Below are 22,484 nucleotides of genomic sequence, written 5' to 3'. Positions count from 1 at the left end.
AGGGTTCTAGTCCAGCCCCTAGACCCTCTTCTGGCCCAAGCTGTCTCTGCCTTATTGCAATGTTATAAGCAGTGCCTCACACTTCTACTGCCATTAACAGGAGCTGGTCTCACCACGCCTTTGTCACTGTGATGTACCACGTATGTCCTGAGTCATGAGATAAGTCCCTCCTCCTTTAAGCTGGTTTTGTCAAGTATTTGGTCATAGCAATGAGAAGAGGGACTAATATACTATCCAAATCTAGCTGCTGTCTTTCCATCTTGGGAAATACAAGTGTTGGATATAAAGCCCTGTAGTAGTCCTCAGACAGGTCCCCGGAGGGCCTGTGTTTTCTTATTCATGCTACACCTTTAGTGCTTCATCTTTCCTTATCCATGGCCACTAGAAAAGAATAAGAGATCTTGCCCCCAACACCAACTCACTGGCTTCAACCTGATAACATGACTTCCCCTGGAAAAATTATTGTATCTATTGTTGAACCAAGTATTGAAATAGTACTTCCTGGAGTGCCCAGTCCTAAGTGACATGTCTACAATGCAACTTCTACACCTAAGACTCAGGGAGCATTGCAGATCAGGAAGTGGAAAGAATACTAATGCATTTCTCAGCTCTCACCAGAGAAGCTTCCCTATGCAGCAGATCAGAGATTAACCCAGACAGCCACAACTGGAGAGAACGGGAGACTGCAGAGTGCTTAACCCTGAATAAGACACCTATATCAAATCTCTGCCACCCAAGACTTGGGAATCATTTCAAAAGAGTGGGTGGACAGATTGTAAGAGCCAGATGTGGTACATGACCACAAGGAATCAGAGTTGTCCAGACAGCTTGGAAGTTACTCATGTAAACTCACATCAATGTTGACAGCATGCACAAGACCCACATAGGCTGAAGCCAGACAAAATCCCAGAAGAGAAGTGGGGCAGTGGGTAAGATGCCCCAACCTTGGCTGAGGAACTATTGGCAATGGATGCTGCTGACAGAGGAAGAGTCAGTTTTCTTTAAGGATGTGGCAGTAGGTAGATTAACCAATGGAAACAAAGGACTTTTGGGGACACAAATTTGACTCAATAGGCCTTAATATATATGACAGAGTACATTAGATCAGACAAGGTACATTAACAGGTGTGCAGACAGGATGGGGTCAAAGTCCGATATTGTATGAAATTCACAAAATTTAATAAAAACTTTTTAAAAAGAAGTATTAACTCATGGACTGAAAGGGAAATGAGAATACAGCTATTAGGAGAAGAGAAAATAGATCAATCACTGAGGTAGTTAGTCTTGTCAACTTGATTGGATTGAGAAGTACTTAGGAGGTTAGTAAAGCATATCACTGGGTAAGTCTGTAGGGACATCTCTCAAGACAATTATATCATGAAGTCTCTTACCAAACAATGGTTTAATCTATTGATGGATTCAAAATCTGAATATTCTATTAGGAGATGGCAGAAATCCTGTAAAGTGGGGCCTGTTTGGAAGAGGTGAGTCACTGGTGGTAGGGCTTTGAAGAACATATTTTGCTCTAGCCCTTTTGTATCCCACTCTGTTTCCTGTCCACCAAGAAGCTAGTAGATTTGTAGCATAGTCTGGCCACCATGATGTTCTGTCTTATCACACACCCAGATTCAAGAGAATCAAGGATGTCTCCTCCTAGAGTGGGCATTGGCCCATTTCTTCTCTTGGCTCCCCAGGCCTCTGGATTGTCATCTTGGCCCAGACTACTTACTGCTTCCTGATCCTTTGCAGCCAGACTAACCCAATTTCCTCCGTCTAGTCCCCAGGAGCCCTCGGGGCCTGTTCCGTCCCCCACCTTGCCTTTGCATCCCTGGCCAGCCCAGCCCCCAACTTCCTGAGGCCAGCATCTTTCCTGGGTAAGTTCAACCACACCCACTGCACCTTGACTCCTATAACCTCGTTCACCCTCCCAACTTCCCCATCCTGTCTCTCCTCCTGGTGTGGGCACTGGCCCATTTCCTCTCTTGGCACCCCAGACCTCTGGACTGCCCTCTTGTTGCAGACTCAGCACTGCTTCCTGATCCTTTGCACCCAGACCAACCCAATTCCTCAGTCTAGTTCCCTGGAGCCTTTGGGCCTGTTCCCTCCCCCACCTTCCTTTGCATACCTGAGACCAGACTTCATCCCTGGCTGTCCCACCCCTAACCTATATTGCTGAGACTAGCCTCCTTCCCTGCTTGCTCTGAAGTCCTGAGACCAGCCTCCTTCCTTCCCTGACTGCCTGAGAGTCCTGAATCCTACCTCTACCTAGCAGTCCTCCCAAATTGTACTGTGCCTGCTGATTAGAGGGATCCATACCTTAGAAGAAAGACTGAGAGCATCTGATCCTCATCCAACTTGGGCCTCTGTGGGAAATCCTTTGCAGCAGGATAAAAGCCATCTGGCCCCTCAAATATAAAAACAAAAGCAAGAACCTGAAGCCTACACCAACCAGCTTTTCATGCCCAACAAGTAAACCAAAAAGGCACATAAAGTTTACAAACAGAAGAAGACCAAAACTCAACAAAGGCTTGAGTCTCACAAAGAATTAGAAAATACAAAAGAAATCCACATGTCAAAAATCACAGCAAAAAAATAATAACATGAAAAACCCAAATAATATATCCCCACCAAGTACCAACAGTCCTGTAGAGAAGTACAATGAGAACCCCCTAGAGATAACACAGCCTGTAGAATTCTAAAGAACAATTATAAACATGATAAAAGAATTCAGTGAATTTAAAGAACACACAAAGAAATCAAAAAACTGAAAGAAGATAGGGATAAACTTTGAATGGATTCAGAAAAGAGTTAAAAATATTGAAGAATACTCAGGCTGAAATGAAGAAGGAATTGAAACACTCAATTAGAAACAACAGGAGAAAGCCTCAACAACAGGATAAATGAAATGGAAAACAGAATATCAAGACTTGAAGATAAAGTGGATGAATTAGACCACTCAAGCAAAGATTATGAAAAAATTAAGAAAACACAAGAATGGAATATGCAGGATTTGTGTGACACCATAAAAAGACCATCACAGACATAGAGGAAGGAGAAGAATTTCAGGATAAATGTATGGACCAGATCTTCAACAGGATTATAGAAGAAAATTCCCCAAAGTTAAAGACAGATATGCCCATACAAATACAAGAAGCACATAGAACAGCAAATATATAGGACCAGAAAAGAAACTCTCCACAGCACATCATAGTAAAAATACTAAACGTACAGAACAAAGAGTGATTACCAAAAGCTGGAAAAGAAAAACAAGTCATATATAAAGGAATATCCATCTGAATTGCAGCTGACTTTGCTGTGCAAACTATGAAAGCCAGAAGAGCCTGGACCAAAGCACTCCCAGCTCTAAATGACCAGAGACGACAATCCAGATTACTTTACTCAGCCAAAATGCCTATTATAGTCAAAAGGGAAAGAAAAATCTTCTATGACATAAATAGGCTGAAAGAATTCTTGTCCACAAAATCAGCCCTTCAGAGAGTTCTTCAAGCAATACAAAGAATTGAAGAAAGGAATGACTATGCCCAAGGGATAAACAGAAAGAAACTTAATGAAGGTATAACTGTGGAAATGCAGTTATACCAAGAATGTGAGCATAAATCAAAATGGCAGGAATGAATACACATCTTTCATTAATAACTTTAAATATCAATGGACTGAACTCCCCAGTTGTAAGACACAGTCTAATTGAATGGATTAAGAAACAAAACCCATCTTTTTGTTGTCTACAAGAAACCCATCTCACTTTCAAGGACAAGCATGACCTTAAGGTGAAAGGAAGGAAAAAAAATATTCCAAGCAAATGGTACTAAGAAAAAAGCAGGAGTTGCAATTCTAATATCTGAAAAATACAGTTCGAAGTAAAACTAATCAAAAGAGATAAAGAGGGCCACTTCATTCTGATCAAAGGAACAATTGACCAAGAAGATATTACAATCATGGGCATATATTCACCAAACTCTGGTGCATCCAACTTCATAAAAACAGTACTATAGGACTTTAAGACCCAGATTAATCCCAACTCATGAAGAGTAAGGGACTTCAATACCCCAATTGTCTCCATTAGATAGGTTAACAAGACATCTTAAAAGGTGTTCAACATCATTAGTAATTATGGAAATGCAAACGAAAACCACTTTAAGCTTTTATCTTACCCCAGTCAGATTGGCTAAGATCAGAAGAACAAATGATACCAAATGTTGGAGAGGATGTGGGGAAAAGGAAACATTCATCCACTGCTGGTAGGATTACAAATTTGTTCAACCCCTATGGAAAGCAGTATGGAGAACCCTTAAAAAAACTAAAATGAACCTACCATATGATCTAGTGATACCACTCCTCGACATATACCCAAAGGACTCATCGTACTGTAGAGATACCTGTACATCCATGTTTGGTGCTGCTCTCTGTTAACAAAAATGTGGTATATTTACACAATGGAGTTCTATTCAGCAGTAAAGAAAGATGAAAAAATGAAATTTGCAGGTAAATGGATGGAACTAGAAACTGTTACACTAAGTGAAGTAACACAGACTTAGAAAAACAGACAATGTATGTTCTCCCTCGTGTGTAGATCCTAGCACCAAATCCTTGTGAGTATTTATCCATACATAACTACAGGAACCAGGATAATGAAAAGGAACCAGGGAGGTAAGGGAAAAGAAAGAACCTGAGAGAGAAGAACAGTAGGAAACTGGTGTTACTAATGGAGATATGGATAAAAATGGGGCTGTTTTAATGGGAGAGGGGAGAGAGGGTTATACAAGGAAACTTGGGGTGAAGGGTAAGAAGGAACTCAAGAGAGATGGGGCTGTAGGAGAAGGGTATTCTAAAGGGAGAAATGGGGAAAATGGGGGCTCTTTAAATGGAGAAACCATGGTGGAAGGGTTAGACAATGAGAGATATAAATAATGCCTAGCTAGTTAAAAAAAAAAAAAAAACAGAGGGAACCAAATTAATCCAACAACCTACTGACAAATTATACATACAATTAGCTCAAGGAACAAAATACATATCTAGTCAAGGTTTATCTGAGAACCTTTGGTTTTTTCCCAGGTGTTAGCTACATAGCACATGATAATTAAAAGTACCAGACTGGTGGAACTAACCTTCTTGGATGTTCAACAGCCATACTTTGAGGCCTATACTAATTTGGTCAGAGGGATATAAAGGACAGTTTTTTCTCCTTGCCCTCCTATGTCGACTAAGTTCCAGGGGACTATGAGCATCTCTCAAAATGTCCTGTAACTATGGTGAGTCACCTGTCCTGTTGACCAAGGAGGTCTTGGAGATCCCACCAGATGGATTTGAACCAGTGTCCAGTCTACAAAGAGGAGGGTCAACACAGAGGAAACATTTCCTCTGTACTTCCAAGTGAAGCCAGCCACAGTCAAACAGGACCTTTGATTTATCTTCACATAGATGGAACTGGTGAAAGAAAGAAGCCAGGGGCTCCTCCCAAGCCAATGTGACCCCTGAGGAACAGATCCTCAAAGGACCTTAAGAGTAAAAATAAATTGGTTTATGTGGGCCAACTGTATGGTCTTAAACAACCAAAAGGAAAGTATAACCAAGATTAAAAAGATCAGTATAATTCTTTAAGATTCCATGTGTATAGTTAAAAGCTACATAACAAGAAACAATGCCAGACAGGAGGTACCTTCCTTTGAGTTGTTGGCTAGGGTGGCCCAAGAGACTCCCAGACGATAATCCAGCATAGAACTGGGAAAATGAACAGCAGACCCCAATCTTATCTAAAGGAATGTTGGCAACTGATTGCTGCTAGGTAAAGAAGAGCTGATCTTCCTAAAACAAGGAACTCTAGATAGGCTGAGTAGACTTAGTCAATGAGCTTGCACTGGGGAATGCCTGGGGGCACTGGTAGCATAGTGGACAGTAACAGGGATGAGACTATATGGACTTCAGTGGGGGGAGGGAGGTTATGAGAGGGTGACATTTGGGATGCAGGTATAAAGATGAATAAGATTGTTTGGGATGTTCTGTATGAAATACACACACACACACACACACACACAAACCAATAAATTTAAAAAATGAGTTAAAGAGAGAGAAAGAGAGAGAGAGAGAGAGAGAGAGAGAGAGAGAGAGAACCAAGGACTATGGACCAAAACCTCTGGCATCATGTGCTAAAATTAAATTTTCTCACCTAAAGCTGTTTATGTCAAGTGTTTTGTCACGGTGATGCAAAAGTAATAAGGTAATGGAGGAAAAACACTTCAATAGTACTATGCCAACTTATCAGTAACTCTGGCCAGCAACAAATCTTAAGGAACTTGCATAACTATAAAGGCAGACAAGATACCAGGTCAGGCCTTGTCATCCTCCTCTTGCTGAGGGTGAGGAGTAACTATCAACTCTGAATTTAAAATGGCTGTAAAATGTAAAGAAAAATGAGGCTTGATGTGTGTGGAGTGTTTTCACCAGATAAATGTATTAATCTGTGTAGAAGTGGACTCACAAGATTAACATATAAGGCACTAACCCCAAAATTTCAAATAGGGAACCCATGAAAGTCAAAGCTGTAATCACAAAAGTATTTGGTTGCCCATTGGAAAGTTCTGAAATGCTTTCTTTGTGGGCATGAAGAGAAACTTAAAAGGAATTCATACAGAGACACAAAATGCAGGATTATAATGTAGTACATTGAGTAATGTCTACATTAATCTAGTCTGCTAATGTTGACTGAGCTGGATATGGAGGTCTAATGAGCTTGGGCAGCTACCCAAAAGGACCCTTCAATTGCTAGAAAGGCAAACACTCAGCATGGGTTTTCTTCAAAGGATAAACAGAAAACAGTGCGGCCAGGAACTAATCATATGGTTGTGGAAAAAATGCTACCATTTTCTTACTATCTATTCAGGAAACACTAGAGACGTTTTCAACAATCTGTGATAATCTGTAGCATCATCAATTAATGGGTAATCACAATAAAAATGCTTGTAATCACGCAGTGATAGCATTTAAAATGGGTTAAATTGCCCTCATTGTTTATGGACCTCCCTTTGAAATTCTGTGTCGCTTGGATCAATAGTAGCATTATTCTGTAGTGTGTTTTAGATGAATAGATGAATGCATGAATGAAGTGAGTAAACTACTGGCGAACTGTGGAACTTTCCACATAAGGTTAAAGTTCTATTTTAAATAATGTGTGAAAGAGTTGGGGTGCTTATGCTTTCTTGCAATACATCTTTGTGCACTACAAGCTAATGTTAGGTAATTTTCTTAATGCAGCTATAATACCTGTACCACAGTCGTCCCTGCCTACAGAGGGTGTTTGAAAAATTTAGAAAAGGTGTCCATTAAGGAAGTATGTATTCCACCCCAGTATATGCAATTTAGTGAAAAGATAACACCTTTGCACAAAGATGAAAAACATTCTCCTCCCAATTGGGTCAGACTCCCCATCACACACACACACACACACACACACAGGATAGTCACTTTTTCTGTTGCTATGATAAAATATCCTGACAAAGGCAACTTAAGGAAGGAAAGGTTTGTTCTGGCTCACCGTCCAAATGTGCAGTCAAGGCAGCAGGATATCACACTCCATCAGCAATCAGGAAGAATGCTGTGCTCAGCTCACTTCCCCTTCTTATACAGTCTAGAATCCCACACTGGAGAATGGTGCCACTCAGAGTGGGTGCATCTTCTCACCTCAGTCAACCCAGTCAAGGTAATCCCCAGGCATACCCAGAGGCCCTTCTTCACCTTGATGCTTCTATAGCTCATCAAGCTGACACTTAAGGTTAGCCATCACTACTACTTCCTTGTAGCTGAATGTGTTAAGTGTTACAGTCTTGATTCATCTTGTAAAAACACAGAATAATTATAAACTTATTCTGCAAAAATTATCTTTCTTAATTTTTTGTAAAGTCATTTCCCTCTGGTCAGATTCTATTCATAAAAGATATAATGGAGCTGTAACAACCACCTAATAAAAAGTCTTTGCTAAAAATTCAGGTTCTCTTCAAATTATTTTCAACCCATTCTTTCCTATTAATATGATTTTTCCTAAAGGCTAGGTGACAATAATTCATTAGAAGGGGTCATACACACATAATTTGTATATGGTGACAAAATCTCTCTAGTCTGATTTGATGAAAATTTTCAAGTTAAACTGTTCTCGTTACTGTAGAGATCATTTTTTACTTCTTCTTTTGTATAGTGAAGATTACTTTTGTTTCTTTTTCCCACAACTTCCCAGTGGCTATTGTGATCAACCAAAGTCTCCCATTCTAAGGGACGGGATACACAGAGAGCATCGAAAGTGAAAATCCAGCGATGGGAATAGTAATAGAATCTATTTCGTCCTGAAGCAAGTACGAAATGAATTCAATTTGCACAAAAGTATCCTGATTTGCAGCCAAAGAACTAAAGATGTCTTTGTGTTTACTTTTCATTAGGAAAGTATACAGCCACGTTCTCTTCTGGGTAGCAAGCATCCATGAAATAAGCTTGCTCCTCCTTGCTATTATATTCTGCAAGCTGAGACTTGTTCTGTGGGTTGAGATGGACAGAAATAGACTGTGAGTCAGGAGACTCAGTTTTGAGCTTCAGCTTTTGAATAACTATCCTTATTCTTGGCAGAATTTTTGGGTGGGGATGGAAGGTTTTGGACTAATAGGTGATTATATTAATAATAGCAATTGCAATTTGCTGTCAGCCTCATAGGTACCTAAGACTACATGGCCATTCATAATTACATTTTCATCTAATTCTTCTAAATTGATGAAAAGGGTGTTTGTGTGGGAAAGAAAGCTAAAACTTGAATAGGTCAAATATTGGGACTGGATCAGAGGTCTCAAAAGTCAATTTTGGGTGGTTCTTTGCATATGTACATGCTGACTGAAAATCAGTCTGTGCTAGAGAGTTGACTCATCTACAGTGTTTCTTCTTTTCATTAACTAAATATGTTAACTCCAGAAGCTATGCTGACTTCTAAACATGTTAGTTACAAACATGACTGCTTTAATTGAATAATCTATATACATGGGTAATGTAGGTTTCATTGCCATAGTATAGACTCAGATTTTGTCTTATGAAAAATTCTTATTTTTCCCCAAAATTTGATATGATAGAAATAAATTGCCTGTTTTGGAAAATGGTAGTATCTGAGTGGTTTCTGAAGTGGCTACATTGAGAGGAAGGGTTAGGGATATTTTATAAAAATCTATCAGATGCCTCCAAAGATGCTTGTATATATAGTGAGTATTTACATAGCCACCCATCCATTCAACACATGTAGGATGTGCTCATTGCTGTGGGCACTGAAGATACAGAAACAACAAAGATAGAAATGGTTCCTGTCACCATAGAAAATATGTAGAAGAAAAATAAGCAAAGCAAGACATAAATAACTGTAGATTAGGGTGGCTTTTATGAAGGAAATGAATGATATACAGAATAATGGCTAGAAGAAGCAGTCTATTTAGGGAAAAGCTTTGCTGAAAATTAAAGGATGGAAAGAAGTCAAACATGGAAAGAACCAGGTTTACAAAGACACTGAGACAGCAAGGTTTGGTAAGTTTTGGAAACCATGTGTGGATAGTGTTGAAGAAAATAGGGATAAAAATCCATAGCTAACATCACATTTAATACTGACTGACTGGAGGTGTTGCTGGAGTTCTTAGGATCAGTCTCCTCTCTGGCAGTCCTAACAAGCTAGGCTCGGCCACCCATCTTCAAGGCCAGTTAAAGCTAAGTAATAGTGAATAGTAGAGAAAGGAAATTTATCCAATGTAGCCACATTAGAAAGAGGAGCAAATGAAGAGGTCCAGTGACTTTCCATTCCAAACCATCCTCAGGTGTCCTGAGATGAGGAAGGAAAAATGTGTGCATAACTAAGCGGTCATGGCCAAGGTGGGGTCCCATCTCCCACTGACCCATCATTCTCTTCTGCAAAATGATTGATGATTTTTCAGAACTGCAAAAATATCTTTCCAGAATATAAGTAACCCCTTTGTCTGCACTAGTGCCCCAATCTTTTCCTTCTCACAGGATGAGACTCCTGGGAAATTTCAATGTCTTAGGGCACATTGTTTCAATACCATGATAGTCAAAAGGAGGGGTACAATAGATTATTTAAAATATCTTCATTACTGCCAGAATAATTACAAAAGTTTCTTCATAAAGGCTAGCAGCAATTTACCATGATGTTTGCTATAGGTTTGTCATATATAGCCTTAATTATATTGAGATGTGTTACTTCCATCCCTAGCATTTCCATGACTTTTATCATGAAAGGATGTTGAGTGTTGTGTAAGGCTTTTTCTGTGCCAATTAAGATAATAATGTGATTTCTGCCTTTGAATCCATTTCTGTGATCCATTACATTTATTGATTTATGTATGTTGAACTATCCCTACAGCTCAAGAATGATGCCAACTGGATCATGATGAATAATCTTTTTAATATGATCTTGAACTCAGCTTACCAGTGTTTTATTAAAAATTTTTGCATTTATGTTCATTAAGGAACTTGGGCTGTAATTTTTGTGTGTGTATCTGTGTGTGTGTATGTCTTTATCTGGGTTTGGTATCAAGGTAATACTGGCTTTATAAAAAGAATTTGGAAGAATTCCTTCCTTTTATATTTTATGGAATAAATAATTTAAGAACTATCAGTGTTAGTTCTTTGAAGGTCTGATAAAATCCTGCAGTGAATCCATTGGGTCCTGGGACTATTTTTTAAATTGGAAGATATTTATTATAGCTTCAATCTAATCGTTGGTTATTGATATGTTTAATTTATTGATTTAATCATGATTTAACTTTGGTATGGCATATGCATATAAAAATTCATCAATTTCTTTCAGATTTTCCAATCTTATGGAATATGGGTTTTTAAAGTACGTCCTTATGATTTTCTCATTTTGATTGGTTATAAAAGTTATAATCAAAAGTTATAGTGTCCCTCTCTTCATGTCTAATTTTATTAATTTGGATCTTCTCTTTCTGTTGGTTAATTTGGCTAAGGGTTTATTGATCTTGTTTATCTTTTCAAAGACCCAACTCAGGTCCATTGATTCTTTGTATTTTTGTTGTTATTGTTGTTATTGCTGTTTCTAGTTCGTTAATTTCTGCCTTGATCTTTATTTCTTTCTGTCTACTATTTTGGGGTTTGGTTTATCCATGTTTTGCTAAGGCCTTAAGGTATATCACTCAGTCAATTATTCAAAATTTCTCAAAATTTTAATGTAGGCACTTGTGGCTGTAACTTTCCTTCTCTTAGGACTGCCTCCATTGTGTCCCATAGATTTTGATATTTGTGCTTTCATTATCATTCAATTGTCATATTTTTTATTAGAAGAAGCATTTCATTACAGTTATACAATATTGAACTCAGTATAAACCCTGTAAGACATAAAATTGAGTTTTAACCTTTAAAAAAGGTCTCCACTTCATTTTAAAATATACTGTTTCTTACAGAAAGACTCATTGTTTTTGCTAAGAACACTTAGATGTTAGCGCATGCATCTCTAATCTGTATGCATCTGATTATTACTAGTCCTGGTTGGTTGCACTCGGATCCTTGGCACCTGTGTATGAATATAAAGTCATCAGGTAGATTTCAATGGTAATGTTTATCACCTCTACTAATTAACATGATGTAAATTTTTATGCATTGACAGCAAAACCCAAAGTACCGTTTTCAATTGTTATGCTTTCCCCTTGTGTTTTGCACAGGACTTGTTTTTTTTTTTCAATATTTTTATTTTTTTTTATTTTATGTGTATGAGTGTATTGCCTTCATGTATATGAGTGCACCTGTGTCATGCAATGCCATGGAGGTCAGAAGAGAGCTTCAGATTCCTCTGGAACTGGAGTTAAGGATAGTTCATAGCCGCCGTGTGGGTGCTGGGAATCAAACCCAGGTCCTCGGCAAGAGCAATCAGTGCTCTTAACCACTGAGCCATCTCTCCAGCCCCATGTTTTGCACAAGACTTGTTTAAATGATATTTTTAAATGATGTTTATCAAGTTCACAATGTCATAAATCAGCTTTCAAACATTTCATCTCCCCCAAGAGATTCCTTATGACCATTTAAAGTTAATCTAGATTTCTAGTTCAACCTAGGCCAGCACTCTCCTGCTGCTCATCTATAAACTTCCCTGTTCTGGACTGATCATGCAAATGAAACTATGAGTACGGGTTCATAATCATACAATGTATGCTTTTTTCATCAAGCCTGTCTTCAATATTGAGTCATTATGTAGAATGTGTAAGTACTTCTTTATACTAGCTGATGAATAATATTTAATTATATGCATCTATCACATATGTCTGCTAACTAACGGCTGGACATTAGGTTGTTTCAAGTTGGGCTATTATACATAATACTGGTATGAATATTTAAACACAAGTCTCATGTGGACTTGTTTTCATTTCTTTTACATAGATTCCTAGAGGTTGATCTGCTGGCTTAGAGGTAGTTTTATATTTAACTTTATAGAAACTTGCAAAGTGTTTATGGAAATGGCTAAAGCATTTTACATTCTCACCGTCAATGATCACATGTTCTGGTATCTTTACAGTCTCACACATTTGTAACAAATTTACTATAAGTGTTTCAGTGGGCATGAAATAGGCATTTCATTGTGGTTTTAATTCACATTTTCTGTAATGACACTGAGAATTTTTTTCATAAGCTTAATAGCCATTCCTGATGTTTTATTTTGTCTTATTTTGTAGCTCAGGATCACCTTGAACTTTTGGAAGTCCTACCTCTAACCTCCCAAGTGCTGAGATTACAAACATGAACCATCATGCCCGATCATCCCCATCTCTTCTTTGATGAGCCCTCTGTTCAATTTTTAGCCCAATTTTCACTGGGTTGTCTGACTCATTATTGAGCTTTGAGTTCTTTGTACAATCTGGATGAACTCTTTTAACAAATAAATGTTTTGTCCCAATCTCTTGTTTGTCTTTTCATTTCACTGGTGATTTGAAGTGCAATTAAACATTTTTTATGAACTTCAGATTGTTATTTATTTTATGGGTTGTTCATTTGGTGTAAGAAATCTCTGCTTAGGGGGCTGGAGAGAGATGGCTCAGTGGTGAAGAGCACTGACTACTCTTGCAGAGTTCCCAGCATATACATGGCAGTTAACAACTGCCGGTGCCAGCCGGCCAAGACGGACAGTACCTGAAAGGGGGAGTGAGGATTGAAAGAAAGGAAAGGAGACAGAAAAGATGCTTGGGAGGGCTCACAGTGAATACTGCAGCCTCGATTTATTTCAGTTCTGCCTTTTTATACAAAAGAACTCAATTAGTTACAACTGCTGTATTTCCCCACCTGTATCTGAGGATCAGGGAGTGGTCAGATCAAAGGCTTCCACTATTGCAGGTGTTGTGAGGCTCTCCATATAAACATATTCCTCCTAATAAGGCAGATTAGATATTGGTGTGCATAACACACACTCAGTAGACAAGCCTGACACAGCTGAATGATTAGCGGCTCCCGACAAACAACCATCTGTAACTCCAGTTCCAGGGGATCTGACACCCTCTTCTGACCTCCACAGGCATTGTACAACACAGGTGCACTTATACAGATGCAGGTAATACACTCATACACATAAAATAAAAATAATAAAATTTTTTTGGAAAAAAAATTAAAAAAAAAATCTCTGCCTAACCCAAAGTCTCAAAGATTTTTCTCTTGTTTTTTCTCAAAGTTTTGTCATTTTAAGACTGAGTTTATGTATGTTAGCGGTAAGGATCAAACATTTGTTATTTTGAGACTGGTTATTCAGTTGCTCTAATACTACCTATAGAAGAGATTATCCTTTCTCTAATGAACTTCCTTGACATATTTGTCAAATGCCAATTCACTATAAAGGTTATTTCCACTCTCTCCAATGTATTTCATTGCTCTATCTTTATGTCTATTCTACAATGTCTTGAAAACTCTCTAAGTTTTGAACTTGGGGGCTAAAGTCTTCCAACTGTGCCTTTTTTGAAAATTATTTTGGCTATTCTAGGTGATTTGCATTTTCATATAAATTTTAGGGAGTATTTTTAATCTATGTAAAACTATAGCCAGAAATTTGATAGATTGCATTAAATTCCTAGCCCAGTTTCTGTCTTAATAATATCAAACCTTTTAATCTAAACACATGGAATATAAGAACATCTTTCCACTTAAAATTAAGATGTCCCTTAACTGCTATCAGGAAAGATTTACAATTTACAGCGTAAAGTCTTAGACTTATTTTGTTAATCTTATTCCCAAGACATTCTTTAAGCTACTGTTTTCAATAGAAACATATTTTCTAATTTGTCATTGCATAGAAATGTAATCGTAATTCTTTTTAGTATGCACACATTGCTCTGTAGTGTTTTGGTTTGTTTTGGTACATAATTCATATACACCACCAAGTGTGGTAATGTATGCCCTTAAACCCAGCTCACAGGAGCAGAGGTAGGTGAATCTCTGTGAGACTGAGGCCAGCCTGGTCTATATATCAAGTTCCAGGCCAGCTGGGGCTACAGGGAACCTCTCCTCTCTCTCTCTCTCTCTCTCTCTCTCTCTCTCTCTCTCTCTCCAATAATTGTTAATAAATTTACAGAGTTGTACAATCATTACCACCATTTTATTCCAGAACTTTTTCATCACTCTGCCAAAACTGTGTTCCAATTAATAGTCATTTCCATCCTCCTTTAGCTCCAGTCCAATGCAACCACTGATCTAATTTCTGACTCTATAGAATTGCCTATCCTAGGCATATAATACAAATAGAATCATGTAATACTCTGGCTTTTATAACTTAGTGTAATTTCTTAAGGTTCATGTATAGATACTTGATTTTTTATGTCTGAATATTCCATTATATATATTATATTTATATAATTTGTGATTTATTAAATAGTAATTGGACATTTGTTTATTCTCACTTTTGAGTTGTTATGATTAATATTTCTGAGCATCATTTATCCATTTTTATGTGATATATATTTTCAGTTGAGTATATAATGAGTAGAAATAAAAGGGAAAATAAACAACTGTGACAAAAGATGAAAGAGGACAGATTATTTTACTATTCAAAAGTTTTAGTGCTTCTCCCTGAGAGAAGATTATATGTCTCTTCCCAGTGACATCATCTTTTGCATGTGCCTTTCTTTGGTCCTTAAACTATAAGAAACCACATGTGCTAGTTTCAAGTAGAAGCATGGGTCTACATCTTTGTTTTCTTTTACTGAGAGGGGCAATGTTCCAGGTAGGGTCTGATCTCACAGCACGTGTTCCAGAATGAAGACATCAAGTGGAGCCACAGTTAACCAGTGAAGAAATGGCATAAGATCAGGAAATAAACCTTCATGGCTTTAACATTCTGAGATCAGAAGTTTATTTGTTCCCGGAACATAAATCTCTTCAGCTGACTGAAATAATGCTTACAATTAGTACTGACCTTTTGTTCTTTAAATACATTAAGGGGGTCATGGTATTTAAATGAAAAACTATTTCCTTAATAAAATTTAATTCAAAAGTCTAAAAACTTAGTAAAAGACTTTTTTTAAGAAAAGGTCTGACACAACTCTTATCTGCCCATCTACATCTACATAAATTAGTATCACCTTCCTTGCTTAACACTATGTAGTTCCAACATACAAATAAGTGATTCTATTATATTTCACTAGAGAACCTGTCACCCCAAACATACTCAGGTTTAATTTACACTTAACAGACAAGCCCTGTTAAGTCAGTTTACTTATTCAAATTCATTCATACCTCCTCAAATTAAAAGAATTTGTTATAGACCAAAAAGCAAAAATGCATCCTCTGGGTTTCTTTGATTGGAATGATTTGAATATCATATACTGAATAGTTTTTATACAATGAGGAATCTTTTAAATTAAACCCATTCCATCTCAGCATGCTGCAACTAACTATAATTATCTGAAGCAAAAGGGAAGGCAGCTCACCACTGCAGTCTACATTTCGGTGGGGTGCGGCAGCAAAGAGCTTTACTGGAAGATTTGTGGATATATTCCAACTTGAAATAAAAACACAGATACATTTCACATACCGTAGGATTAACATTATTTATGACAGTGCTTAAGTGTTCTTATATATTGAAAAGTTGAGCTAGGATTGTACTATAGTTTGAAAGAAAACCGTAGTTCCAACACTTGTTCTCATGTTTGTAAGTACAAATGCTTTCTGGAAAATTAAAAAATGATTTCCCAAGCAAGTAAATAAGCAGAAAACGTAATTGTCAAAAAAGTCTTTGTGGATTTATATTTTTCTATTTAATGTTTATATTTAACCTTAAAGGAATTAGAAGAAATAATATTGTAAAAAATGTAAGGATTGGAAAAGGCCCAAACAAGTCAAGGAAAGAGATACACAAATGGAACAGAGATGCTTGTGTGGGGGGAACTAAAAGCTTCAACAATTCAGTTTAAAGTAACTAATTTAATCCCATATCAGGAGAGTAACAGATTGCCTACGCAATGTTATACAGTGATTACATTTTTGTTCTGTGGAAATCTGAACCCTGTTTACATTATTACAATTTTATTATCTAAATATCACTACCATTAATTTTAATTTGGCTTAGTTCATCATCATGATTATCCATTTGCAAGAGATTATTTTTAGCCTCCTGTCTTTGCTCTGAACACTGTCAGGACAATAAAGGGTAGGACTAGGAAGAGAGTGAAGTTGAACTTGCCAGGAAAGAAGAGAACTAATGCTTACAGAGCTTCAACCACAGGCCCCAGCAGATACAGCACAAAAGCATTTGCTTGAAGTTCTTGGGACCTGAAGAAAAAAAATATTTTTAAATAACCCTATTTTCTACTTTAGGTACATAATAAAAGTAGCTGATGACAGCAGTCAGCAAAAAGAAACGATTTTGTTTTTCAAGACAGATGTGTTTTGATTCTTGGCATATTTGGTGTCAGTGCTCTGTCTTCTCAGCGTGCTCATCTGCGTACACAGACATAAACAAATTCTACACATTGTACAAGGTATGACACCTCAATCAAGAAAGCCTAGATTATACTGCTTAAGGTTTTTCAGGAAATACCACTTTTCTCAGTGTAGCACTGTTATCTTACACTGACATACAGCTGATTTGTAAAATACAGATTAATTTAGTATCTGCCTCTCAGGAAAGCTGGGAGGAGCTAAGTCTTGAGTTAATTTTAGCTCTTTGGTGTTGAACTACACTGTTGACTGTTGCATACCATACCTAACACAGTGTCTGATCTAGTGGCTCTCAAATAGCTGCTTTTAGACAAAGAACTATTCCTGCAGAAATATTGCTGATTACCAGGTCAGAGGAGCAAGAAGTTTCAAGTAGAAGCGAGAGGTGTCCCTTTGAAACTGAAAGAAGTTCAAAAGATTTTAGCGTTACGTCTTCAGATGGAGGAATGTTAGAGTAGCCAAAAGCCCCATAAAAAATAATAAAAGGAGAAGAAAGAATACATGAGGTTATCAGGAAAAAGTGATGGCGAGATATGGAGGAGTTCGAGGGGAGGGAGTGGGCACGGATTTGATCAAAACACCTTATATGCTACATATGAAATTCTCAATAAATTATTTTTAAAAAATAAAAGAGTCTTATTCTCTCCTTAGTAGACATGACCAGAAAATATCCTTACCATTGATAGAGCTTTTTAAGTATTTTATATTATAAAGAAAATAATAGGCATGTATATGTTGACACTATAGTGGACATCTGCTTTTACCTGCCCAGTATGAATTCTCGTTCCTTATAAGGGGGTCCAGAGTCGTCTAGGAACTATTCTCTACCCTTGCCACTTCCTGTTCATGCAGTTGTGGTCTCACCATCACAACTGACTAGTATGTCTCATCTCCTTGCTTACAGTGATTGGTTAAGAACAGGACCTTAATCCAGTCATCAGCCAGTTAGAATGCATCTTTACCTAACCATAGAGATTAGCAAAAATGATGCAAATAAAGGTGAATTTCAGGACTTTGACTTACAAGGTTCTATTTGGTAGTGACATGGAAACAGGAGACTGAGAATGCTGTAGCCATCTTACGAACCTAGGGATTCAGCCTAGACACTAATCCAACCTATAGGAAGCAATGGCAAGAAAGAGATCCTGAAAAAGCTTTTCACCTCTGGTCATAGCTAAATCTACTACTATATGTTAGAGTAAGTTAATTAGTAAGTAAGTTAGTTGGCAAATCCAACCTAAAGAAAATTTCCCTTCTTTGTTTCCTACTAAGAAAAAGCTTTAGTTTAACTTTTATGCTTATATCTTTTGTCCATTATGAATTAATTTGTGTATGCAAATTCAAAAGGTCCAATCTCTTCCCTTTACATGTGGATGTCCAGTGTTTTTGCAGTCAACAATAACTGACATTAAGTTAGGAATAGTTATATGAGAAAATAAGCAAATTATAGCTACCTTATATTAACCTTAAATTTTACTAACAAGTTGAACATTTATGTCAGTTAAAAACAATTAATATTCATATTCATTAACTTAATCTTTTCAAAGATGCATTCTGCAAATACGTTCACTTTCTAAACTTAAATGTTTGATACACAAAACTACTTTAGGAAAGCATTCATATCAAAACATCCAATTCCTAGAATAACATTGCTATCCTAAGAAAGTCTTCAGGGAGTAGCAGGATTTGGGAATTTAAATTTCTGAATAACTTTTGGAGCACTTGGTCATCCAAAGGTAAGAAGCAGTCAACTTAGAATCTCCCTGATCAGGAAGGAGAAAACCAGTTTAAAGGAAATCTAGAGAGAATACAAGCCTGAATAACACAGGACATCACACCTCTTTGGGAGATGTTGCTGCCCTCAGATCATCAGGCAAATGTATGCCCCAAGGGTCACTACTTTTTCTTAATTATTACTTTCTTAAGAATACAAAATAGGGTTGAAAAATTATTTCATTGACTCAGCATGATTATAATTCATGAAGTTACCACAATGAGGAAAAATTGAAATAATCCTTCAAGTATTAAATATTTCTAGGTTATTGTGCAATAAAACAAATTCTGATTATCAGGCTAATGTTTTTATTCTCCTTATGACAAATTCAGTTCTGAACTTCAGCCAAAATGTAAACTACAACTGTATTGTGGTATGTGCAGTATATTCTTAGTTTAAAAGAATACTACTTCTTATCAAGTTGATAATCATACTCATTTAACTTAAATAACTACTTTAGCATACAAAGATATTGCCACCTTTGAAAGCCATTTCGAGTCTATTCCATTTTAAATACCACCTCATATCTTTTAATAATATTAATATACCACAAAATTACTTTCTTCGTAGAACAAAGATGAGCATTTTAAAGCTTGTAAAGTGACTAATTCTTAATGTTGTCAAATTAAGTTAAGCAATTTAATACAATTACTAAATGTACTGACTTCTAAAAAAATTATACCAATTAAAGAAACTGTTTCACTGTCTTTTATAATATACATAAATAGCTTGGTTTGAGCCAAGTTATTTGGGCAGACTGGCTTTTTTCTTCACAGCTCTGGTAGATATTCTCGAAGTCATTGTCAAATCCAAATTGAATAAGAGCATTTGCTATTATAGAATTGGATCTCATCTCATTTCTGGTTTTGAGTTCATATTGTTGGAGGACTGCACACGGCTATTTTGTTTTCCAGCCCCCACTATGCACCTAAGGGTAGTGCGCGCGCACGCACACACACACACACACACACACACACACACACACAAACAAATAAATGTAATAATTAAAAATGTAATTGATACTATTGATTTATCCTTCAGTAAGTAAGCCTTTAGCCAAAGAAATAAAGTTGGTCTGAGCTGGGCAGCTTTCAGATTTGCCCATTGTCTGTACAGGACTGGACCATATTTCCTAACAAAAATACAACTCTAAGTCTCTCGAGCTTGTCAGGAATTCAGAGTCTTAGGAGACAATGTTTGGCCTTGAAGCTAATGATACTATATCCTTCCAGCCTTAAACTGAACAAGTGATGAAAAACAAAACCATCTGAGTAACAGCATTTCCCAATATACAGTGACTGATCATCTTTGACTCTGTAACAAAATCTTCCGTCAAAAATTGAGGTTATTGGCTGAGGAAATGGATAAATGCCCCCACTGCCAAGACTGATGACTGGAATTTGATTCTTGGGACCCACATAGTAGAGGGAAATAACTGTCTCTCAAAAGCTGCCCTCTGACCTCCATGCATATGTATGCATGTACACACACACACACTCATGTGCACATAAACTCATGCACACATACACACAAATAAATCTAATAATAAAAAATGTAATTGAGACTATTAATTTATCCTTCAGTAAGTAAGCCTTTAGCCAAAGAAATAAGGAACTCATTCAAAGGAACTCCATAAAGGTCTTTCAGTGAAAGGGAACATGAATCCGAAGAAATGGTCAAGATGTTCAATACGCTTGCAATGACAGGGGAGTGTATAATGTAGGATGAAACTGGAGAGGAAGGCAAGGGCTAGGTTTTACAGAGTCAGCACAGGCTTCATAGCCACAAAAAGGTAGAAGCAGAAGACTGGGATGATTGGATCATTTTAATTTTTACTGTGTGTGTGTGTGTGTGTGTGTGTGTGTATGTATGGTATATGTATATGTTAGTGCGGGCATGTGTGGAGGCCAAAAGTAAGCATCAGGTATCTTTATCATTCTCCATTTAATTTTTGACAGGGTCAATTATGTGGCTGGCCAGTCAATGAGCTTTAAGATTCCACCTGTCCCCAACCCCTTCCCCCCCAGTGCAAAGGTTATAAATGCACTGGGTTTGCATGGACACCGGGGATTGAACTCAAGTCCTCATGCTTTTGTGGAAGGCCCTTTACTGAGACTTCTTTCCATATCTAGGATTTCCATTTTATAAAGATACACTGACTGCAATGTAGAAAATGATTTGAAAGGCAGCCGGCATGGTGCTAATTAGAAGAATGCTATCACAGCCTAGGGAAGAGAAAAATATTAGGTCAGAGTATAGGCTACAGTGGAGGGAAGGTGAGTAGATTTGAGAAGTATTTAGATAGCATAAATAAGTCTAAATGGTGGGTTCTATACAAATAGTAGTAGTTATTTACTGTTATATAAAAATTACCCCAAACTCATCAATACAATAGTTATCTTATAAAATCTGTAGGAAAAGAGCCAAGGCACAACTTAGGTATGCTCTTAACTCAGGATCAGACCCAGGACTGTGGTCAGAGCTGACTAGTGATGGGATTACAGCAAGCTTGATTTGAGAAGGATTCACTCCCAAGCCCACCTGTGTGGCTGTTGGCAGGCCTAATGTCTTCACTGATTATTGACTGGAGACAATTTTTTGCCAGATGGGCCTCTCTATGGAGTTACTCACAACATAGCAGTTTGTTATCATCCGAGTAAAAAACAAGGAAGAGAGAGGAAAGAAGGGAAGAGGGAGAGGACCAAGAGGGGAAATAGGGTGAGGAGGGAGAGAAAGAATGCAAGGGAGTGAAGATGGCAAGAATATCTGTAACCTGATATTGGAAATGACAACTCAGCGATCTTATATTTATTAGGTGTGGGTCATTTGATTCCACAAGAGAAGAATATTACACATAAGGCCATGCGGTCCATAAAGTGAGGCCGCTGGAGGCCATTTGAGGGGCTGCCTACCAGAGAGAATCAGGGATCAGGAAGCATTGTGATATTAATCAATGACATTGTTAAGGATGGAAAGGATCAATATTTGGAGAAAAATAGTTTCAGATATAATCTGATGAAAGGAAAGGTGCTACAAATATAAATATCAAACATTAGTAAAATGCCTACTATGTGTCAGGTACTGCTCTAAGATGTGGAATACAGTTATGAACAGTGAGTAGTCTTTGTCCTCATAGAATGTACCTTTTAATAGTTGAAGATAGATGATATACATATTAATTAACTTAAATAATCACAAATGGTAGAAAGAAAGCAAAACAAAATGAACTACAGGTTTCACTTCAGCTGTGGTGTCTTTTAAGGGTTCCAAGTACATAGTCTGAGGCCTTGAGGTATCCCCAGGATTGCTCCTCTACTTTGTCTCCCTTATAGCATTTATCAAATTTTACTTTGTATTACAGATGCTTCTTGGAGCAGTCCAAAACATTCTCCCTAAAAGATATCCACCTTATCTCTCCAGAACATGGAAATATCGCCTTAATTAGAAAAAGGGTCTTTAGTGATCTTAAAGATCCTTAAGTAAAGGGACCTACCCTGAATTACACAAATGGGCTGTGTGGCTGGATTTAGTATCACCTAGGGGACACACCCCTGAGCATATCTGTGAAGATGTTTCCAGAAAGGTTTAAGTGAGGAAAGAAGACCCACAGTGAACATGGGTGGCACTATCCCAGGGACTGGGATCCTGGACTAAATAAAAAGAAAGTGAACTGAGCACCAGTATATTCTCTCTCTGCTTCCTGACTAGAGACACAATGTGACCAGCTGCCTATGTT

This window comes from Nannospalax galili, unplaced genomic scaffold, assembly GCF_000622305.1.
Source record: "Nannospalax galili isolate Female #2095 unplaced genomic scaffold, S.galili_v1.0 scaffold561, whole genome shotgun sequence".
NCBI lineage: Eukaryota > Metazoa > Chordata > Mammalia > Rodentia > Spalacidae > Nannospalax > Nannospalax galili.
The sequence above is the reverse complement of the archived record's forward strand: the minus strand, read 5'-3'. Positions refer to the sequence as shown.